Source organism: Dicentrarchus labrax, unplaced genomic scaffold (assembly GCF_905237075.1).
Source record: "Dicentrarchus labrax unplaced genomic scaffold, dlabrax2021, whole genome shotgun sequence".
NCBI classification, from domain to species: domain Eukaryota; kingdom Metazoa; phylum Chordata; class Actinopteri; family Moronidae; genus Dicentrarchus; species Dicentrarchus labrax.
The window spans coordinates 16,161,496-16,172,463 of NW_026136722.1; positions in this window are offsets into that span (position 1 = coordinate 16,161,496).

A 10,968-nucleotide genomic window follows, 5' to 3' on the forward strand; every position below is an offset into this window, starting at 1 on the left:
GTGCAACAGTTTCTCCAGATGTCAATAAGTAATCCAGCAGTGCAATGCAATGCAGTTTTAATAGGTTGTTATTAATGCACTAATTTTATCCCCTTGGCAAGATTTTGTCAGTGGATAAAGAGCATATAAGAGAGAGAGAGGATAATGAGCTACGCTGCTGCAGAGAGAGAAATATAAAGGGGAAAACGGAGACTGATTGTAGTCAACTCATTGTTCCAGACAAAGGAAAAATCACTGAGGCATCATGTCTGACACAAACAATGGATTATGTGGTCTTCTCTCCAATATATACCTGAGGAGACGACCACAACCTCTGTAGTGTGAGTTTATCCATTTATCCAGTACACAGAACCATCATATTTGGTGGAAAACCGTACAGCAGAATCTATTATTCCCCACCAGAACTTTAATGTGTTCTAACAGTTAAAAGAAAGAAATGAGATTAGAGCAACAGACAGCAGAAGAAACAGGTATAAACACACAATGCTGTATAGACTTAGCTTCTTCAGCAACACAGGGTCAGCGCATCTGAAGTACTCAGAACTCCTAAGCTTTAATTTCACCACTAGAGCAGCACAAAGACAGGAAAATCAATGGAAGAGGGAGTTTTCCCTGCTTCAACTGCACACTTGCAGAGTCTTTCCCCCTCTCATTATGAATCTGCAGTTTCGACCACCCACTCAGTTTACACAGAGATTAAACTGCTCCATACACTCCATTCCCTGTAATTTAGCCACATACAGAGACTCCTGTGTGTGTTTGTACACTTACTCACTGCACACATGGCCTGTCACTGTTCTCATGCTGTTTATGATTTGCCAAACTACACAACAATGAATAGAAATGGGCTCATTACAAGACAGAGAACCTCAGAAGGAACACAGAGACAATTAATAATGAAAACTGAGTGTGATGTTTTAACAGAGACGCACAAACACTTTATGAGATTGACCCACTGCATCTAAAGTTAATTATTGCTTTTATTATGTGACCTACAGATTCAATTCATCAATATAGTTGAAGTAGCAAAGTGTATCTTTTGAATTGGACGGCCTCTTACTCTATTCATGGTTCATGGACTTATTTGTTCAACTGTCAACCCCCCAGTGTGCTGTTATTATTAAAACCAGGTTATAGCAGTTCATAGCTTTTCAGCTATTTAATGTGTATTAACTAACTAATCACTTTAAATGTTTCCTTTCATTCATTCAGCCTGAAATCTAGTTTTTTGTCATTTCTGTTTGGGGTGGGGTCGTAACCACGGTAGCGGTTTCTGAGAGTAGGTAATTCTTGTCACGTTGATAAGAGGTGTTACTTCAGTACATGGACAGCTTTTGCAGCTGCGTCAGTCAACACTTTTTGCCATTTTTTTTTTTTTTGCTCAGCCACAGGAAGATGGCGTCCTCAATTGTTAACATCAGTTGCAAAGATCTAATTGGTTTGGTTGTCTTCAGACTGGTTGAACAACCATCAAACCAGATCTATTTCTGGAAATACGTGTAGCAAACCTGACCCCAAAGCCTCCACCTTCACTGACAGCCAAGAAGCTGGTGGTTCAGAGCCATTTGAACTGCTAGCTTAGCAATAGCTTAAGACAAACCTGAAGACTAGCTGGGACCTACAAAGGCTGGACAAACCACAAAGATCCAGTCAGAGAGAAGCATAAACCTTACAACTGAGTAAATACACAAGAACTTGAGTGTCCGAGCATACAGAATTACTGGATTTTCTTTGGAAAAAGGGTAAATAAATTTGATTGCCATAAACAATATACTTTTTTGCACCTAAACCTATCCAACCCTAAATCTGTCCAACCCTAAACCTGTCCAACCCTAAACCTGTCCAACCCTTAACCTGTCCAACCCTTAACCATAGCGATAACAAAACAGAAAAGGGTTTTATGAATAATTTTTGTAAGGCTAGGGTTAGGGTTAGGTAGGTCTCCCAAATCAGAAAGATGCTCCAGTCAGTGCTTGTTGCAAGGTAGCTATCCCTTTAATATCTCAATATATTCTGCCATTAATAGCAATGTTACAAATGATTGTTCAGGGCTGCTTTATGGCATTTATTGGATTTGTAAGATTCTCCATCAGTGTGATACTTTATCAGGTATTTATACTGAACTTTATTTGATTCCTTCTTGGTAATTTTATATATATATATAAATGATTTCCCAATTGGATTTCCAGAAAATGTACTATATCACAATATATGTCAATGTCCCTACATAAATAATGCAGTAGTAATGTATCAATGGTGGCCCATAGCTCATTTTGCCTAGGGCCCTTAAGCAGTTTAATCTAGCCATGCTCACAATTACCTTCTGGTTGTGTGAATAAATCCTTCTGTTACTTTAATTGAAGGGATTAACCACACGTATGTGTCAAGTACTACGGAGTACAAAAAGCAATCAGACAGGCCAAAAGACCGATGGGTCATTCGGTACTTTCTTAATAATTTCACAACCCCATCCTACTTGCACCCAAAGAAATTGGCCTCATATATAAGTTGACGACACCCATCACCAGAGAATTAATGTTATTATTCTCCATGCGCCGATGCAGTTATGCAGCAATGACCATCAGTGTGTGACAACAGGAATTATTATTTCCTGTGGAGCCCTTGTGGGCTATTCGCTGCAGGGGTGGGCTGAGCAGCGCAGAGAGGAGACAGAACAAATGCAATTTAGGTCCTAAGAAATTTCCCCCTGAAAACCCAATTATGTCTCTGTAGGGAAGACAGGGTGATAAGGGTCATTTTGTTCTCTCTAATGGAACGACAGAACGTCTGCGTGTAATGATGGGGTCTCTTTTTATTCTCTTGGCTTTCACTCACTGCCCACATCACTGTTACACTTCTCTCTTCATCCCCCCTCACACACACACACACACACACACACACACACACACACAATACAATACAGTACACTGCAGGAAGAGTATGATTAAAAGTCCTTTGAAAGAGTGTGATTAAAAAGTAAAAGACTTTTCAGTCTGAAGATGGATTTCAAATAACGTCTCAGAAAAAAGTTCTCTCGCTTTTCTGCTGAAGGCTGTGAAGTGAAGAATTGAAAAGTGGGAAACAAGGCGAGCAGGAGTGTTCGCTCTCTCTGCCCGCCGAGCCTCCGATGGCGAAATGTGTGTGCGATCGTATTTCGTCAAAATGCACGCCTGCATGTGACAAGTACAATTTCACAGAAGAGGTAGCGTCAGACAAACGATTTGTCCGGGGAAGTAAAGTGCTTATCTGGCACAATGTAGCCAAGAGAACGCAGCCGTGAAAGAGCAGAAAGGAACCAAAAAAAGAAATAGATAAAGAGGGGGAAAAGGGAGTAAAAAGATAAACGGAGCATGGGAAGCCATTACTCATGTTTACAGGTTTGAGACTCTAGGTTTTCGTTTATGAGGGCCAGAGAGAACAGGAAATGCTCAGTGTAATGTAATGATGGTGTAGCAGTGCCTGGATTTACTCCTGAAAGGAGACGTGTGTCCTTGTGAGTCCCTGACAAATGGACACAAACAATGCATGCACACACACTCCATTTGTTGTCAAGCAACGTATCATTACTCATTTAGTCCCGTGGGATTGTGCCTAAAAAACACCACCCCTAAGTGTTTGCGGGAAAGGTTAACAGTGTCATCAGGTTTCATTTATTGTGCGCTGCCTAATTGAGTTTTATGAGGGTTTTATGATGCTAGTGGCTTGAACTTTTATTAATCAATACGCCTCCAACATTTGCTTTGGAAGCCAAATCCCACACACACTGAAATCCCAGACTCAAGAATATTTGAGCAAGGATATTTTACAGAAATACGAGCCTTTTATTAAACTCAATTCCGTGGAAATTCCAGTTTTTCCTGCCTTTCTTCTTGTCTTTGTATGTTCATGGATTGTAGTCACTAAGCCAGCGGATAGGTCATCTCATACAGACATGTCTTTGCCTCGATACGAGCCACCCAGGGTGATTTCACATCTTTTCTCATCACTCTAAACTGAACTTTACACGCGTTCGTGTTTCCTCTAAAGTGCACTTCCAAGTTTAAACTCAACATAGTTTACTTCATGTATGATAGCTAAGGTGGGGTCAAATGCTGTCAAATTTAACACATTAAAGGTCCAGTGTGTAACATTTAGGAGGATCTATGGGTAGAAATGTAATATAATATTCATTGGTATGTTTTTATTAGTGTAGAATCAAATGAAAATAGGAATCATCAATCAAAAGTGTTAAAAAATGGAAGTTCATACATTTGATTTAATAATCTGTTATTGACACAATTTAGTGATTTCTAATGCCAGCTTTGGACATTTCTATTCAATGCTTCACTAATGTGTAACAACAATGTAATGTTTTACTTAGCAAATACTGATATATGCGAGTTCTACCTTCCCCAAGTCTCTCTTGCTACCCGGTGAATATTTCTCTAGATCTGCACCTGAATATTTACTAATTATGTAAATTACATGAATTTATTATATATGACATTTATAATACCTGTATATATTATACTATATTCTGAGGATCATCACATGACCTGCATTTCCAGATGTGGGCATGACTCCAAAACCACAAAGTGCACTGCTGTTCCCAGGGTCTCTACCATGCAAAGTGTGCTGATGAAGACGTTTTTAACATTTTCGGCTCATGTGGAGCAAATGAAAGAAGAACTGAGTAGCTGACATGAGTGATTGTTGATTTCAGCCATGTTGCCTATAGCCCCTCTGTTCATTATATTTATATGTCCTCAGGTAGCATTTGGACAAAAAGAAAGTCCCAACACAACAGACAGCATACGCTCTGAAGCTGCAGGTGTACAACTGAATACAAATGAGACTGGATATTGTACTTTGGTGCCTCAGCTAGCCGAACAGACTGATGCTGAATTCTTTCTCTTTGATCACCACACACAGGAAGATACTGTGTGCACCGCTGCATGTCAGTCGGTGATGACCCCAGTGTGTCCAAAGCCCAAAAGAGGCAGTTATTACAATAAAACACACATCCTGCCGTTTGTGTGCGACAACATGAATGTCTCTGAAGAAGAACAATTGTGTGTGTCTCTTGTGTGTACCGCTGTGAGGAATTCATCTCATAGCCATTGATTTCTCAGGAGGGCACCTGAGGTCATTGTGCGAGGTTTGCGCTGAAGTTCTCTCTCTGAGCCGTAGATGGACCTCCATCTCCCAGTCCCTCTTGACACCAGCTGTCCCTGCAGAGTCGAGTGATTATCCAAGCCTCCGAGCATCGGATTGCGTCGCAGGTCACGGGGTTGGGTTGCAGCAGCGAGACAGGTATTGATTGGCCCCTTGATCTTTAGCCTGGCTACGTTAGGCGGACCAATGAGAGGGATGTCCCCGGAGGACACTCGAGCTGCGCTTCTTCGCCAAGACGAACCATTTCATTCTTGCACTTCAGTCCAGCCACAGGCGCTGGCTTTAAAAGAACCAATATTTACACGTTCCACACACACAGCCCACGGGCGAGTATTATGGTAATATATGCATGGAAAAAATCAATGCAGTCAGCCATTCATTATTTTCAAAGCATGTCAACATTGGTCGTCTGCGCTGTAAAGCAGACAAGCTGAAATTAAAATGCTGCTGCAGAAAGATGAGTGCTGATGTTATTTGCTATCTTTCCCAATTCCCACAGGCTTTCTCTCAATGGATAAGGAGGAATAAATCACAGTGCTGCAGATGACACGCTTAATATTCACAGTTTAGATCAACTCATCTGAACTACCGACACACACACACACATTTACTTTAAATGCTATATTTGAAGTTGCTAAATGAGAGTGGGCAGAAGAAAGGACTCACCATATAAACCACAGCTGTACACTTTAGTCCCCAACGCTGCAGGGCAAAGGGATTCCCACGTTGCCGTGGTGACAGTTGTGGAAAGAAGAGGCTTGTTTCTGATTGACGGCCGCTGCATCTGTTTGTTGTGTGCGTGATGTGCGCCCGAAGACGCGCACAAGTGCGTCTCAATAAGGTGGTTCAGTCAGGCACGCTTCCTTTTTTGACACCACAAGTGGCCTAATTATTCATTCATTCACAGTTGGTACAACACAGTACAAAGAAATGACTCACTGTGGATTATAAACGAATCAGCTAATACATCAGCACATCCCTACATCTATGTATCAGATGGGAAAGAATGGGAAATTAATGTACTCCGCTTTTTCCCCTTTTATTTGACAGATAAGACTGATGTTCTTCGTCATTTAGAACTTTTTTAACTCTCAATCAACGTCTCAGAGGCAGATTTGAGTTGGAGGACAGTGGACGGGGAAACCGGCTCCTAATGAGCCTCTCCATGCCTTGTCTTGTTATTAAGTATTCATGTTTCAGGTATTTTTAACCTGCAGAGACGTCAGTGTCAGGGTCATTATAGCAGAGGCTGAAAACCCTCCGAAAAACACCTCAGACAGGAGCAGACTCCCTAAAACTGACGAAAATGGAGGAGCCGACAGCGTTATCAGTGGCACTGTGGGAGTTTCTAGCATTGGTCTCAAATACCGGCCTGTGTCAGGGAGCCTGTTGAGTGACAAATGGCATTTTCTCAGTGAGTAAGATAAGTCAACATGAACTATGGTTCTTTAGCAGTTTGGCAGTTAAATTAGTCCAGAAGAAAAGCTCAAACTTGGTGCAGTTTAAAAATGTAAAAATGTTAATACTTGAAATGTGATATAGAGCCTATTTACCAGAGAACCCGAGATGGTGGTTCACTTACAGCCAATCTCATTTGATTGTTATGAGACTTTCCGGTTCATAAAATCTGTATTTTCTGTTATTTTTTGGGAAGATGATCCTTCTCATAATGACGTTTGGGTATAAAACGATTGGTCGGCATGCAACTGTGTATTATCCAGGTTCCCTCGCCTTTGTATTTGTGTATAACCCTATACCTTATTATCGCATAATTATGAGATCATTTTTCATTGAAAATCTGTATCCAGCCTCCAGTGAGCTCCAGCGGGCCCATGCAGGGCTCTGTGTTGGCTATCTTTCACCCCAAAACACTACTTCCAGCATCCCTGCACCCTGGGGTGTGTGGACACGAGAGGACAGCCGAGAACAGGACCCACGCCAAATCTCCCTCCAGCGGAGTACCAGGGGATGGAGGATAGGGGACACAGAGCCTTGCTGGAGGCTTGATACAGGATTCGGGGTTAGGCTCAGGGGGCATGGAGAGTCAGCCCTGGGCATGGAGAGCGAGAGGTATCTCGTTAATTCAGAAAAATAGAGCAAATAATTTTTTTTATAATGAAAAATGTATCTCATAATTGTTAGATAATTCAGAAAAACTGTATTTTTTTTTCTTTTCTAGTGAATGCAATACGCTTCTGTAGCACTCATATGCAGTATTTCAATTAAAGTTTTAGCCAAGTTGCAGAGGTCACACCGCAGGGTGAGCTGCAGGCTAGTCAGATGCAAAGCAGACGCAGCTGTGACCACAGCTGATGTTGGCAGACAGTGAATATATCCATAACTTATTGGTTAATGTAGAGCAATATCACTTAGCTAAGAGAGTTATTGCAATTTGCAGATGGTAAATAAATGTGTGTGTGTGTATTTTTAATATTGTAGAAATTACAATAAAGAGGCTAACTTTCTCATCGTGCACTCTCTCGCCCCTGATGTCACAACGTTATGGAGTGGAGTCTAGATCGCCGCCGCTGATGTTTACTCTCTTCCCTCTGTCTCCTTGTCTTTGATATGTAAAATCTGTCTGCCTGCCTGCCCGACCCACTAAACACAGGTTGCACAGCTTGCTCCTAATCTCCATCACACCGTGTCTGCTATAAAGGCGGCCAAACACAGCAGCCCCCCCACCCTTCCTCACAAAAGAAGAATGCACACTCTGTTTGAACATCTGCCTGCCTGTCAGCCTGCCAGCTTTGCCTGTTAAAGGAGCCCCGGACGTTTTCAGACGTTTCACACCGGCAGATTAATTGAATCTCACTAGTCTCCTCAAAGTGGGCTCTGCAGCATCAGGACCACAGCTTCTCCGCTCGCTGTTTCATTAAGCAGGCACTGGATTCAGCTGGATGCAACTGCAGAGAGTAATTGTGTTGTTCCTCAAAGTCAAAGTCTTGACCCCAACCTCCTCCTTTAAGGGTTTCACAGTGCAGTAACGACTCTGTGTTACTTATGTCACAGCACAGCAACCGGTTTCTCTCTGTGCCCGGATATAGTTAAACCAGCGAGGGAGAAAATAGGGAAAAAGACGGCAGCTTGTAAGACCAGCGTGGTTTGTCACTGTGTTTTGATCGAGTAGAAATAAGCTCCAACGTTAGCTTCTTTCAGCAATACAGGATGACACTGTTTACCTTCCCAACCCACGAATCGCAAAGAGACTGCCTGAAACACGATGAATAAGAAAAATCCTTTTATGTAGGGATGGGTACTGAAATCCGGTATTAAACGGGCCCCAGAGCTAAAGACCGTTATATTTATTATGGTGCTGCAGGCATAGTGTTGTCTGAAATTGAGCACGGCCGTTAAATATCGTGCACTCCTCCTACTCACGGAAAATATTCCAGTATGTTCCGGTGTTCCCTCCCCATCGGCTACGCAGCAAAAAATGGCGACCACTGACTGTTACAGATGCACCATTGGGGTACTCACAGTGTCAGTGTGAACGCACAAAGTGTTCGTTTGGAAGTATTCAGACAGGGCAATGAAAAGGATCTATTGATAGTCATATCCACATATTTCAGTACAGTTTAAACTTACTTTTCAAATTAAAAGCACTGTAGAAGTATTTAACACGACTTAAATTGTGAAAAAATCTATTCAACTCCAGACATGACTTACAACTCGCCTATACTGACTGCAGACTGATTTATAAGGACTGCCGATTGGCGATCATTTCCACAGCCCATCTCTGTAAAGCACAGCGCGCCTGCCAGCCACAGATATGTGAGACTCCAGTGAATCAACAAACAAAACAATGTGTTTTGGACTCTGAGTGGCTTCCTGCAGGATGAGTGCCATACGCTGCAGCTTTTGGAATTAGGGACTTCAAAAGCATTTTGGAGAACTGTGTCAAGCTCCAAATGTGCTAAAAACAAAGAAACAAAGACTCCAAACTAAACCCATTATTCTCCTGCAGGATACTCACACAGGTTCATGGTCTCAGCACTAACTGAGCTAAAGCCAGTTTAGTTTTTTGCATTACGAGTCGATATATGCAGCACTGCTTCAGTTTTTGGCATATTTGACATATTTTAGAGTTTACTGTACTGAGACTTACCACTGCTAAGCAGTTAATAAGACACTAAGCCAGATCCTAACAACAAGCCCTGAATCGAACAAGATAGACATTTCTCATGTAAAACCAGATTTAAAGAAACACAGTTTTAACGTAAAACCATTAAGGTCGTTGATTCTCTGCACGCTCTTGTCTTCACCTGCAGGACACTAGCACTATAACATACAAACATATAAACACGTAAACAGGCTTTGGGAGTAACAGATTACATGTAAGCAGCAGTTATGTAATCAGGTGGTAATCCATTACACTTACAGGAAAAATATGCAATCAGAATAAAGATAGATCTAGTAAAAATTGGGGTTATTTAGCAGGATTATAATTTTAAATACACTGAGCAGAGGAAACATTTTTGATACTAAAAACATTGGTTTCCATTTTCTTTTCTATGGTCACATTGTTCTGTTGTTTTATCTTCTTCCTCTTACTGGTATCTCTTATATCTCTTTATTCTAATAGTTGGTGGAAAGTAATCAAGTTACATTACTTTAATATTGTGATACCTGGGTTACTGAGTTCTTTAACACAATTGTTGCACAGCAGAATTACTTCCTGGATTTATATATGTATATAAATAACTGTACATATTTTTTGCTTTATTGTATTTATCTTTTAGTTATTCTCTTAATTTAATGTTGTGTAATGATGAATACATTGCCTTTATTGTATCGGATTACATTTTTAAAGTAACCCTCCCAACCCTTAAAGAAGAACACACACATAAAAATAATCCGGGTACAATGCACAGCAGATATCTAAAGGGGGTCGGAGGTACTCCAACCTAAAGTGTGTTTTTTCAGCTGTTTAAATTCACATTATTACCAAATTTATGAAATTCTGCATTTTGTGGTTTAAATATGGTTCAACTACTGTTTCAAATCACCTAGTTTTTTCTAAACCCTCCACTGGTTCAGACTTTGTGCTTTAGATGGCTGTAGAAACGCCACCGGGCTGTAGCGTTTGCCTTGAAAGTTAGCCTCTCTGAGCCGCTCCAACACAGGTACCACACAGAGACTTCAACACACGACCCTCAAACAGCTTCCAGTGACTGTTAAATCTCCCAGCAGACTCTGTGTGTGTTTCCAGCGTGTAACACAGAGAGCCTGACAGCAGCTGCTCATTAGCTCTGACTAACAGCTCGCTCTTCCTGCTACGCCGGCCTGCGTGGAGGTCACGCCCCCCTAAAGTCGCCGTCCTTTTCAGGTCTCTGATGCACACTTTAAAGAGTTAATTACTCAACAGAATACAATTCATTGGCAGTAAAATGTCTCGAAATGTAAGTCTGTCATACCTAAGAGCATTAAGTGGTGACTTGGAATCAAACTCAAAGACTTTCAGATTTGCATTTGGAGATTTAGAAGCATTTCAGAAGCTCTGGCTTCTTTTCAGACCTGCCTCATCATGACTCAGCCTTCAGTCCAGTGATCTGAGACAGGAACCTGCCAACCAATTCAGATCAGAGCCGCAAGCACAGGCGCGACACAGAAAACAGGAAGGGGACAACGCGGCAGAGGAGAAGAACCCCCTTCTGTGTCTGTGTGTTGTAATCTTTCCTCTCATATAGACACATTACAGCACAGTAGGCTTTGACACCACCGACAAAGTATATCGAGCAACATGTCAGTAAAATATGTCAGCCGGATGGTGACACACAACATGGTGTCAGATACCCTCTAATTATCTTCCTC